The sequence below is a fragment of the Amblyomma mixtum genome, chromosome 3 (assembly GCF_055824585.1).
Source record: "Amblyomma mixtum isolate Tamu chromosome 3, ASM5582458v1, whole genome shotgun sequence".
Classification (NCBI taxonomy): Eukaryota; Metazoa; Arthropoda; class Arachnida; order Ixodida; family Ixodidae; genus Amblyomma; species Amblyomma mixtum.
Window position 1 is genome coordinate 388,586,957 of NC_143014.1, and position 12,395 is coordinate 388,599,351.

Here is a 12,395-nt window from a genome sequence, read left to right on the forward strand (position 1 = left end):
TATTACCAGGTATAGTCTAGAGATTTGGAACCGTTCATCCCACTGCAACAGTGCTGAAAAGCTGTTTTGTGTTCATGCATCTGCTGTCCTTAAACTTTTCGGTAATCATTCGCATGGTTCCTTTGGATCTGGACAACCGGCTACTGTTGCAAGGGACGCCTCGCAGCAGAGCCCCTGGGGACGCCCAGTGGGTCAGCTGTTTGTCCAGGTGCCAAGTTACCAAAGGTACCATTCCAGACATTTTTTTTTCTGTTCATCAACCTCATATTCCTTGCAGAAATTACAGTATGTAATTGGGCACTAAAAAAATTGGTAACTTTACACATTTGAGGACAGTTCAGAGAAATGAAATTAAAATTGGTTTTTGAGGAAAGAAAATGGGGCAGTAACTGTCTCTCGGTGGACTCCTGAACCTAAGGGAAGGAATAAACGAGGGAGTCTAGAGAGAAATGCACATGCAGCATCAGTATTCTCTCTGTAGACTTTTCGAGACCTGGATTCATTCCTTCTAGGACAGTGCCAAGCAGTAGGTGAACTGCACACAAATTTATTTTCCTCTGGTGCAAAGTAAAGAGTGAAAATGTTATAAGACAAGTCTCTAGTCTGTTTCATTCTCACTGCATTTGCTCAAAGCATAATATGAAATGCTGTATTTCTTATACCCTGGTTTCCTTTACTTTGAGCAGTAGGCATTGACAATGAACGTCAAGGCACCTCCACTCTCATTGCTTCTTGCTGCTTTTAGGTTTCCTCCATGATTTTCTGTTTGCTCAGTCCTGGCCTTAACATATTTTCTTCTGCTGCTTAGCTTCGAACTATTGACTAGGTTACATGGTTCTACTACTTCTATGTTCACTGTGAGGTTTGAGAGCTTGTTGCTTTGTTCTTTTTTTATAAGCTACTTCTATGTTCACTGTGAGGTTTGAGACCTTGTTGCTTTGTTCTTTTTTTATAAGCATCTTTGTCTTCTCGAGGCTGATTGGCAGTCCAGAACAGAGACCACATGCATTGTTTATGTTAAGATGATGATATGATAGCCTAACACATCGTATCGTTGCCATTCGAGCCCCCTGTGTACTTGCTTTGTTGCACTGGGAGCAAAAAAGTTTAGTGGAAGTCGCAATGAGGCGCACTTTTGTTTAGACTAGTGGCAAAGGTTTACTGTTGCTTCGCAGTATAGTGCTCCCACCTGTTGCGCACGAGCATTTAGATGGCTGCTAAATACTACTATCAAGGATTTAGCCACTGTAATGTCGCAGGTTTGTTGTGTAGGATTTCAGATCATTGTCTTGCACTGTACCCGAAGCCTGTTGTGTGTCAGTTACGCCACTATGCTGTTGTATTTCTGTCCAGTGTAAAAAATATTTTCTGTGATTATGCTACACGCACAGGTTCATGGGGAAGTAAATATTTTGTGTCGCTTCAACCGGGTAATGCTTCAGAATGAACACATGCAAAAACCCATGCTATTAAAAGCCTTGGCTTGTGTAACCCAAGTGTGAGGAGAATACTATTATGGCAGGGATTCTTGCATTGCAACCTTTTAAATTCCTTTTTTGTAAAAAGAATGACGTGAGGTTTCATGAGTTACAGCTCTCTTTCATTGCTTGCTCAGAGAAAGCGTTTATTGTAAGTAAGCAGTAGTGGCTTTTTTCTATTGTTCAAGCAGCAGCATCAGCATGCCTCATCATTTTTGTCTTGAATGACTGAAGGTGCTTCCAGAGCATTGCCTTCTTTTTTCTTGTTGTTTATTCAGCATGCAATATTGTGTCTATAGATTGCTCTTTAGCATTATTTTGCGTTCTCCCAAGCAAATTTTAGGCGACCAAATTCAGAAGCACCTTGTATTGGCCTTACATGCTCGCTATTAATGCAGAAGTAATTATATGCCACACTAAACACCAAATCTACATCCTTCAGATTGGGTCTAGAAGCTTGTCTGCAGACTCTTGCCTTCAAGGAGTTCTTACAGGTTTCACATATCTGCTTGGTGTTGGAAGTGACAGCCTTGATTGATAATGATATGCATTAGACACACATTATGCATTTACAGTTAGGCCGGAACGAAATGCGAAGATACATGTGCAGTACTTTTCTACTTTGCAGCGAGGTTTACATTTAGAAAGGGTTCATATATGTCTATTAGGTACATCTCTTAACCAGAAACAGGAATCAGGCTAGCTGCATAGTCAAGCTGAACTCACACAGGTGAAATATTTTGTCTTGTTCATAGGCGCTGTTTGCATTTCATTCCAGCCTTATTGTGCACTACTGCCATAGCAGGTACCCTATCTAAATGAGACACTATCTTGTGGCAAATCATGCGCATATGTTTTAGACACGTGTGAGAAGAAATGTGCAGCTACAAACATTGCATACTTGGTTATTCATAATGCTTTTTTTTCTCATGTGCATAGAACAATGTTCAGCTACATTGCTTGCTTTGTTGTTAATACTTCTATTTTTCCGCTAATATTAAACTACATATTAATCTCAGAGACCGGATGTTCGACTGAATGATCCTTCTGTGTCCCACTAGGAAGGCAAAAGCATCACGCCTAGGGCTCATTCACCGCCCTTCACCCCTGTTTTGGTTTCAGTCGGTCAGTTATGCTATTAATGAATGTAATCACTTTATAGGACAAGTATATATGAAAATATATTTTGGGCTAAATGAGGTTAACAAGTTATCCACTGTGCACAATGGTATGGTTGGTCTTGTACATCTTTACTTGGGTGTTAATGTTTCTTTTGTGGTTGCTGTCTAAATAACTTTGCCGGCCTATTGTATCCTAAGTCCTTTTATGCCTGTCTTCCTTCCTACTGGCTCTCTCCCTTTTCAGTCATTCCTTTTTCCTTTAAACTGGTGATTGGTCACAAGCCTGCTGTGGGAATGGCAGCTAGCACTAGGCCCCTTTTTTTTCTTTGAACCTGCACTGCTAATATTAACGCTAATAGTACTGTATCAGTATTTATGTGATAGTGCATTTTTTGTTATGCATAAATAGTTGGCTAAGCCAATGGTAGCAGTGTTGAATATCACAATATATCATGCATATATCTTGCATGCCATATCAGTATCAGTTTATTCACTTTGGATGAAGGTTATACAAACAGGGTGATAAAAGCATCTGGGCCCTTAGCAAGCTGCTAGTTCGGGCCCATGCAATAAGTGCACAAAATAGTGTACCCAGGTGTCAGCATAAGAAAAAAAAAGTGTACATTTTATATGAATAGAAGATGTTACACAAAACTATATCAGTATATTCACTATTACGCTACCCTCTATTTCTTTCAGCTCGGCCGTTTGGCTGTAGATATTTTGTGCTGCTTTCCTAGTTTAGTCCACTCAAACTAAAACTTTGCATTCTGTGTTGCAGGTAGAATCTACAATGAATGCCGCACTGTGTCTTGTAAGCAGGAGGCGGTGTTAATGGAGCCATGAACTTTTCTTGCGGATGACTGGCGTTGGCCTTATTATGCACTGAACCTCAAGTGTGAAGAGGAAAATGTCGTGTTGGATTTCTGCAGAGGTGAGACATCATGGTGAATCTACCAGTGCGAAAGACGAGACAAGAGACAAGACAGTCGCTGAGTCGTGGCCAAAGTTTATTGAAGTGAATAGGGAATACATGAAGAAGCCAAGCAACACCACAAACCACACAATTACAGATAAGCTTACATGACAACATGAGTCAATGCCCCTGAACATTCCCCTGATCGAGATAGTCCAACTCATTGCGTGTTAGTGCGATAGACAAACACACTTACACATTAGTCACCGAGTCGTAAGGTGTGTCTAGCCTCAATAATCTACCATTTAATCTTCTCTGAATTTACTGCCAAAGTGTGTGCTGCCAAAAGGAAAGGGTAGCAGCCTTCACATCCCTTGCAATATACAGAAAAGTTAGAACCCCTACCCTCTTGTGCTCCTGTAATCTTACATTGATACACCTTCCAGTTTGACCTATATAGACCCGACCACAAGATACAGTGTCTGATACCATGTTCATTTTACAAGGTACATATACATTTCACTCCACATGTGTACTTTTCTCTAGCCACATTCACAGAATTATTCTTAACAATTTTACATATTTTAAACAACTTATTAGGGGCCAAGAAAATCGATTTTCCATCATACCTTCTGGCCGCATTTTTCAATTTGTACGACAATCTATGTACGTACGGTAACACAACCGGTCTTTTGGCATCTCGCTGGCTGGCCCCGGCCTGATTGCGCCGGTCGCCGTGAAAAGCTTTCGGCTTCTTTAACAATTTATTGTATGCTCTTGCAATAACATGGTTAGGAAATCCTGTGTTCATTAACCTAAAATGTGCTCTTGGAAACTAGTCATCATGCTAAGAAAGCATGACTTCATCAATTCTGAGCCCAGGCTTGACAGTCCAATGCTATCTTTCACTAGCTTGTAATAGCGAACCTGTGTCCAAGTAGCAGCTTAACACTCCTGGGTGAATATCACCAGCACACATGGTGTGTGCAGATCATCAAGGTAAGGTCCAGAAACCGCAGCTCTTTTTGTGGCGACATTTGCTCCAAGGTAAACCTATGACAAAGGCCTTGGTCCTTAAACAGCTTGAGAATATGTTCGCGTCCCAAATTATCAGAACCTTTGTAAAAGACCAGAAAATCATCAACATAGCAAAAGATTTTTTCCCCCAGTCCATGCAAGTCCTTGACAATCATTCTATCCACCGTACTTAAAATATCTCTTAGCACAAGGCCCATCTTCGAACCACTACATATACCAGATTTTTGAACACATACCACACTGCAGTACTCTACAGCCATGCTCTTAAAATAAATGCTATTCACTAGCATGCTCTTCAAATAAATTTCAGAAAAGGGTTCTTGCAAAATTTTGTCTGGTTATTTGCAAAAGCATTTGTCTACTTCGCATCTTGAAGATCCGTTTCTTGTACTCAATTCGCAGCGTGGTTGAGTATCTGAAGAATGGCAATCCAGCAGATTGTCTGGTGGTTAGTGTCGATGTAGAACTATTTTATTCCATCCCGTATGAGGACCTTATGAAAAGCTTGTGAATGTGTATATCGGAGCACAATGATAAGCTTGTGTTTAGGAACAGGTGCGTAATAGTCTTTTTTTGGACTTACCTCCTTTTATTTGAAGAGCATGTTTCTGGAGTATGGTTGTGCGGCATATGTTCAAAAGTCTAGTATATGTATCGATTGAATGCCTCTGTGCTAAGTAATATTCTCTTAAGCAGGGTGGATGGAGTGATTGCCAAGAACTTGCATGGGCTGGGGGAAAATCTTTCACTGCGTCTGATTTTCTGGTCTTTTACAAAAGGTTGCGATAGTGTGGGACCTGTGCATATTGTCAAGTTGTTTAAGGAGCAAGGCCTTTCTTTAACTTAGCATTTCCTTAGAGGAAATGTCCCATCAAAAAGAGCTGCGGTTTCTGGGCTTCACCTTGATGTTCTGCACATGCCATGTATGCTGCCGATATTCACCCAGGAGTGTCAAGCAGCTACTTGACTATTGGCCGAACCATTCTAAGCTAGTGAAAGATAGCATTGCGTCATCTAGGCTAGGCTCGGTATTGATGAAGTGATGCTTTCACAGTATGACAAGTGGTCTCCATGAGCAGATTTTAAGGCTTACGAAAGCATTATTCCCCAACCATGCTATTGCAGGAGTGTGTGATAAATTGTTAAAGCTGAGCGTATAAGACTGATCAAGTTGGTCAGACATGCTAAAGGTAAGAATGGCATAGCATCATGTGACGAGGACAGCAGGAGAGCACACACGCATTAGTGCCAACCTTGGAGCAGATACAGAATCCAAGAGCATGTGCTTGACATTCAGCGTTGGCAGTCAAGGGTCGGGCTCATTCAATCTTGAATGTTCAAATCAGTGTTTTCTCATTTCCTTGACTGTCAGTGCTGATTGTCAAGCACGTGCTCTTGGATTCTGTATACACTCCAAGGTTGGCACTTGTGCGTGTGCTTGTTGTCCTGCTCTCCTTATTACTTAATGCTGCGCCATTCTTCCCTTTAGCATGTTAAAGCTAAAACCCCTTCACAGGGATTGGCAGGATACGGCCAGGGCCAGCCATCGAGATACCAAAAGATCGACTGTGTTACTGTACATACATAGATTGTCGCACAATTTGAAAAATGTGGTCAGAAGGTATGACGCAGAAATAGTGCTCTTGGCCCCTAATAAGTTGTCTACAAACTGTAAAATTGTTAAGAATAATTTTGTGAATTTGGTCTGGGAAAGGCATATGTGCCTTGTAAAATGTACGTGGTGTATCGGATACTGTTATCTTGGGGTTGGGTTTATGTTGGTCAAACTCGAAGGTGTGTGAATGTAAGACTACGGGAGCACAAAAGATATTTGGATATTGGTAGGGGTTCTAACTTATCTGTACATCGCAAGGAATGTGAAGGCTGCTAGCCATTCCTTTTGGCAACACTCATTTTGGCGATACATTCGGAGCAGATTAACCGGAAAATTATCGAGGCTAGACACATCTTATGACTCGGTGACAAATCTGTGAGTGTGCTGTCCATCGTGTTAATATGCAACGAGTTAGACTATCTAGATGAGAGGAAAGTTAAGAGCGATCTTTTACTCATGTTGTGGTATAGCATATCTGTAACTGTGTGGTTTGTGGTGTTGTTTGGCTTTTCTATGTACTCCCTGTTTACTTCAATAAACTTCAGTTGCGAGTCAGCGCCTGCTTTGTCTCCTTTCTTGTCATTGTCTCGTGCTGGTAGGTTCACGTACTTGCAGAGTAGATTCACTGAATTGTATACTTGCAGAGGCTTGTGAAGAAAAACCAGAGGAATTTTCTTTCCTTTGTCTGGAATGGAAGTTAAAAATTTTTTCGCATTGCTAGATGGTTGCAGCATGAAATTCCATTCTGGAAGGGTAAACCCACTAAATTGTACATTTTGTGTGCAAGGGTACTGATTCATGCATGAAACTGAAAACATTTGTCCAGGCTATCTGGCTAGCTTCCTTCTTCCTTGTGCCCAGATTTTTTTAAACAATACTTTGTCAGATTTATTTTGACCAGAATTTCTAACATGTTAATTACACCACATTTTGTGATCATATACAACAAAATTAAAACATGATGATCACTGGTGTATGGTTTAGTCTGGAGTAGAATGATGAGAAGTACCTAGTATATAGTAAAATTTAATATTACTAGTCTAGCATAAACAAAATTGCTCTTTTTTTTAATGAAAAATTTTGCTACCAGAGAGTCGGAGCGGCATGGCATGATGAAGACTTGGACAGTGTGCATTCCAAAGTACCTGTATTCATGTCGGCACGAGAACTTGCGCACAGTGCTTCAAACAGTTGGTGAGTACCTTGGTGCTGTGCTTCTGCTTAAATAGATAGGTAGATATTTTATTTTAAATGTGCCTGAACAGCCAATTGGCCTAAACGAGTGCACACTAAGTCAATACAAACACCATGACGTGAACAGACATAATACAGAAAATGGTCACAAATACAATGATAATAATAGTAAAGAAAAACAAGCATAATGAATAAACAATGAAAACAGCAAATTAGGCAAATATTTCTGTGTCATAAAAAGTTGAATTGTGTTATTTGCAAACGAGTCATTGGTGAAATGGCATGCATGTCAGGATAAAATCTATCGTAGCATTTGGTGGTTTTTCCCTGAGGCACACGAAATCGCAGTGACATCAATAACAGCTCACAGTCAATAGAGCCGAGCACAAATTTATGTAGAAAATCCATGTCATAAAGAGTAGACATACCAAGGTCTGCTAGAAGAAAGTCGTAGTCTTAGAAACGACAGCGCTCAATATATCTATCACGAAGGATGCATACAATCTTCTGCTGAACATTTTCGATTTCATCGCCAGAGGTAACAGAGGCACTATTCTAAGCTACTGATGCAAACTCAAGACGTGGTATCACGAGAGCACAGTAGCCAAATTATGTTTTTAATCTGAATAAGAGTGTGTATTGAAAATTTGAGCAAAAATTGAGTAGCATTTAGATATTCTTGCACGAAATACCACTGTTAAAATTGGTTATAAATGATATGTCTCACATGTACACTTATCTGCTGAGTATAGTAAGCATGGCTTGCGACCTGAGTGCCTCCGATGTATGAAAAAAATGGCCAGGTTACTGCATGACGCGTGGAGCAACCCAGTGTAGCACATTCAGGCTTCATAGAGTGGAGAATGAAGGCATTAATAACTTTAAGAACAGAAAACACCTCATGTCGCCTCATGTCTAAACTCTCCGGACTGTCCATTGATCCTCTCGTTTTATCATGGATACATTGCTTTTTAACAGGTCGCTCCCAATACACAGTAATCGACAATCATCCTTCAGGCACTACTAACGTTATCTCTGGCGTTCCCCAAGGTTCCGTTCTTGGCCCACTTCTTTTTCTAATCTTCATTAATGACCTTCCTTCCGGTGTTTCATCCACTATTCGGCTTTTTGCGGATGATTGCATCCTTTATCGTCGCATTGTCACTAACAGGGATCAACTATCGCTTCAGAATGACTTACACATAATAGAACGGTGGTGTTCCGACTGGCTTATGCAGCTGAATGTCTCAAAGTGCCAATTCATGCAAGTATCGCGAAAACGTTCCAACATCAGATCTGCATATTCACTCCTGTCAAACACGGTAACCCAAGTCCAATCATATCGGTACCTTGGAATCACTATCTCCAGCAAATTAACCTGGTCGGAACACATCTTATATCTAGCATCTAGAGCATCAAAATCACTTGGCCTCATCCGAAGATCCCTGTACCTAGCCCCTCCTTCTGTTCGAAAATTAGCATACGAAACATTCACCCGTACCATACTTGATTATGCAGCGGCTATATGGAATCCTCACCAAGCATACTTAATTAACACCTTGGAAGCCGTTCAAAACCGAGCAGCCCGTTTTATATCCTCAAATTACAATAGACACAGCAGTATCACCAGTATTAAATCTTCACTTAACATCCCGCCACTAGAGCTCCGACGGAAAATCGCACGACTCTGCCTCTTTCATAAGTTATATTACAATTTTCCTGATCTTCGTGACACATTATTACTAGCTCCCATCAGAACATCGCGCCGCCTATTTAACCTCCTCAGCATTCAACGTATACATGGATCGACCTTGGCATTTAATAAATCTTTTCTTCCAACTGCAATAGAAAATTGGAACCTGCTACCCGACTGCATTGTTAACGAGCGCGACGCTACTAAATTTCGACAGGCATTAATTAATCACTGTACTGAATAAAAGACACTTCACAAACTTCATCCAGTTACACTTATTCTTTTTCTTGTTGTTGTTGTTACCGCCTAATTCAGCCTTACCAACGTTGTATTGTGATGTATCGTTTTTCATTTTATTGTATTGCATTATGTTTTGTTGTATTAACGTATTATTCTCAGTTGCATTTGCTTTGTCCCCCCCCCCTTATGTAATGCCTCAACAGAGGCCTTTAAGGGTAAAATAAATGATGAAATGATGAATGATGACCAGGAAGCTGACAGAACACACTGACACTCGGTGCATGAAGGGCATTATGGAGTTGCCTGTCGTGTCGTGCAAGATGGAGGTCGCACAGACAGATGTTAAACATGAGTCGATGCAGATACCTTCTGTCATTATGTAGTATTCACTGCAGAACTCAAGAAGCAAAGCTAACAGCTGAGCATGGCCAGACTCTTGTGCTTTCCTCCGCAAGCAATCTGGAAGCGCAACTCTTCGAAGTCTTTTATGCTTTCGCTCGACATATACATCATCACTGCATGTGTCGAGGAATAGTACATACCCTTAATGTCAAATGACATAGCACTTACAGGACCCAGTAACAGCTTACTTAGGTGTTCTGATGCGGCACCTCATGAGAGATTCTTAGGCTTCAGAGCACTCAATCTACAGGGCGCCTCATGAGAAATTCTTAGGCTTCAGAACACACAGCCCTTGCAGAAATTGTTTCAAACTTTGTTGCCACATGGACCTCTTCGTAATAATGACCCTAAAAGCGAGCCTTCCTTTAGAGTAACAAAAAAAGGTCTAGGACATGGGTCTTTTTTGCTCCTTCATTAGAACCAAAATGCTTGCGAGCGAGATCTTTCACAGATATGGAATGATTTCACGAAATGTCAAAGAGAAGACTGAAGCTGTGCGAAGCAATACCAGCAACAGCCCTGCCGCGGTGGCTCAGTGGTTACGGCGCTCGGCTGCTGACCCGAAAGACGCGGGTTCGATCCCGGCCGCGGCGGCCAAGTTTCGATGGAGGAGAAATTCTAGAGGCCCGTGTGCTGTGCGATGTCAGTGCATGTTAAAAAACCCCAGGTGGTCGAAATTTCCGGAGCCCTTCAACACGGCGTCCCTCATAGTCTGAGTTGCTTTGGGACGTTAAACCCTGATAACCAAACCAAGCAATACCAGTTACAAACACATCACAGCTGTTGAAGAAGTTGAAAGATTCATGCCTTCCTCCTTTTTCTACATCAGACACATGACTACACTTTGTCTTTCTGGGCCATCATTTTGAAAAGGTTAACATGGCAGCGGCCTTCGGTTAAATTTCTGCAAGGAGCCCTTTGTGGAAACTTAAGCATCTGTTCCTCGTGAGGCGCACTGCAGAGATATTTGAATACCTTAGTGAGCTGTAACCAGCACCTGTGGCTGCATTTTCACTGACATCAGAGATTAGTACATTTTCTTGCAGATGCTGAGATAATGGAAACTATGACTGAAAGCATAAGGTTTCGGGGAAGTATGCTTCCTGATTGCTTGTGGGCAAGTGCTGGGTAACCACCAATCCAATGGGTACAAGCTTTCTCCTCACCTTCCCGGCCGCGGCGGCTGGAATTTCTTTGGAGGAGAAATTCTAGAGGCCCGTGTACTGTGCAATGTCAGTGCACGTTAAAGAACCCCAGGTGGTCGAAATTTCCGGAGCCCTTCACTACGGCGTCTCTCATAGCCTCAGTCGCTTTGGGACGTTAAACCCCATAAAACCAAACCAAACCAAACCTTTCTCCTCACCTGGTGCTCGTCTTCTTTAGGGTGAAATGCCTGCCAAATGGTTCATTGCCCCACCTTGAGATGAAGAAAATACCTTGTGCCATGGTGCTCTTTGTCCTCAGATTCCCTCGCGCCATCAAAAATCACAATCATCATCATGCTTGTGGGCAAGTGTCTGGCCTTTTTCAGATGTTACCAATGTCCCTTGCTCACTAAGTTGTGCATTGAGTACTATGTAATGAAAGGCATCTGCATTGAATTGTATTTGGCACCCATCCTTAGCCACTTTCTATTTGCACAAAATTGTAGACAACCGTAAAGACTTTCATGCACACAGTGGTGCCCGAGTAAGCGCATTTTGTCTGCTTCTTCCTGGCCGTGTGGTTTTTGTTGTTTACTGTTATGAGAAATGAATTTTAGGCAATGAATCATGTTGGTTTGGTTCTCAGTAAATGGCTTTTACAAGCTTCTACGAAAGCCGATTGTTGAATAGCGGATGGTTCAAATGTATTTGTGAAATTTATAATAGGTGTTGTGTGGCTACTAAATGAGGATTTTTTATCTTTTCAGATGGATCCGACAGCAATGTTTAGAGGTACAATGTGTGCAATTTGTCATGAAAATAAAACGTATGTACTTGTACTCAACCAAACACTTGCCACTCTTTCATTCTAAGTTGCATTCTCTGTACGTGTGCAATACATAAAATGCATGAAAGTCTTGTACATAATACTTATTTCCTCGGCCTCTGGACTGCTATATCTGCAGTGAACGTTCTGGGCAGAAGCTATACACAGATGCATGTGCATGTACTACTGAAAGTATTATCGAGAGCAAAAATAACAGACCCCTGCCAGCGCGTGCCGATCTGTGCCAAACTGCATGCAAGCGCCACTTGACGAAGCACTCCAGATGCTGAGACGAGCGCAGTGGTACGCAATGCGTAGAGCTCCTCGAGATGGGTGCACGCCACTGCGCTGGTCTCGGCACAAGGAGCCCTTAGTCAGGCGGTGCTCGCATGCAGTTTGGCGCGGATCGGCACGCGCTGGCAGGGGTCTGTTATTTTTGCTCTCGATAGTACATAATTACAATGCAGATTATTTCCGTTCTAGATCAGATGACTTCCAAGTGAACGCAGGAAGTATGCATACACATTACGGGACCTTTAATAAGAACACAACAGAAGCATTCGTTGCAAAGAAACGATTTCATTCTCGTTCATAGCATAGCGTAACTTTCCGTTACCAAGAATGTGACAACCGTCGGACGCAGTCGCTGTATTCATGTTGCGGAAAACCCTCCGGCAACGCATTACCAGCGGGTTTCTCTGTACTGAGGAGCATTTTTTTTTACAGT

General features: G+C 41.8%; 1 long non-coding RNA gene across 2 annotated transcripts; it reads left to right on the forward strand.

Moving 5' to 3' along the window:
• On the forward strand, window positions 1-11,691 carry LOC149357131 (uncharacterized). 2 transcript variants are annotated; one of them, XR_016289878.1, is made up of 4 exons: window positions 1-225; window positions 3,381-3,533; window positions 7,259-7,362; window positions 11,610-11,691. It is a non-coding gene; the product is annotated as an uncharacterized LOC149357131 (long non-coding RNA). The 2 variants fall into 2 exon arrangements; XR_016289879.1 differs by lacking the exons at window positions 7,259-7,362; window positions 11,610-11,691 and adding an exon at window positions 6,813-6,843.
• The last annotated feature ends 704 nt before the right edge of the window (window positions 11,692-12,395 follow it).